Source organism: Mustela nigripes, chromosome 3 (assembly GCF_022355385.1).
Source record: "Mustela nigripes isolate SB6536 chromosome 3, MUSNIG.SB6536, whole genome shotgun sequence".
Classification (NCBI taxonomy): domain Eukaryota; kingdom Metazoa; phylum Chordata; class Mammalia; order Carnivora; family Mustelidae; genus Mustela; species Mustela nigripes.
In genome coordinates, this window is record NC_081559.1 from 113233872 (window position 1) to 113234688 (window position 817).

Genomic DNA, 817 nt, shown 5'->3' on the forward strand with positions numbered 1-817 from the left:
TTTAAGAGCCCTTCATCTATGAACCAGGGAGCTACTTCAGCCACTTCTCTTAAAAAGGTACGAGCCGTTTTCATCTTTAACGGGGTACCATTGGCCTTGAGAACGTCCTTCAGCGGACTCTCCATCTTACACGTAGAGATCTCGTTCCCCATTCCGAGGAAACTTCCCTTATCGTCTCCGTAGAACTTCACAAACTCCTAACGTCTTATCGTCTACGGAGAGCTTTCCTGTTAAACCTTATCGTCCCCGTAGAACTTCATAAACACCCTAACGTCTTATCGTCTATGGGGAACTTCTTATCGTCCCTGCGCGCCGGTCATACTTTCGACGGCTGCGGGGAGCGTCCCTGTCGCTAGACAGGCCTGCCAACTGACAGAAATGGGTGCAGTGCACTTGCACACTTTACCTTATCGTTGCTCTTACCTCGACCTTCGTTCTGCGTTTAAAGGTGGGAGGTCCCGGGTTTCGGCACCAGTTGTCGCTCTCGGCCCGCAAGAACGACCCGCAGACGAGGTGAGTGGCAAGCTTCTTTTTAATAATGGCGGCCGCGCCGCACCAAGCACTTACAGCAGTATATATTCACGTGTGTACGCCCCCCTTCCTGCCCAATCAGAATGCCGTGCATGCAGTGCCCTCGTGCGCTCTTATGTAACCGAGCAGGATTCTTTTGTTCTCTAGCAGTGATCATGCATATATCTCTTGGCTCCTAGTGCTGTTCACGCGCCGATCACGAGCGCGCCCACATTCTCCTCAACCAATCATCCTCATTTCCTCAATCCACGGGCACATCCATCTACGTGACTCCTTGCATCTGCTG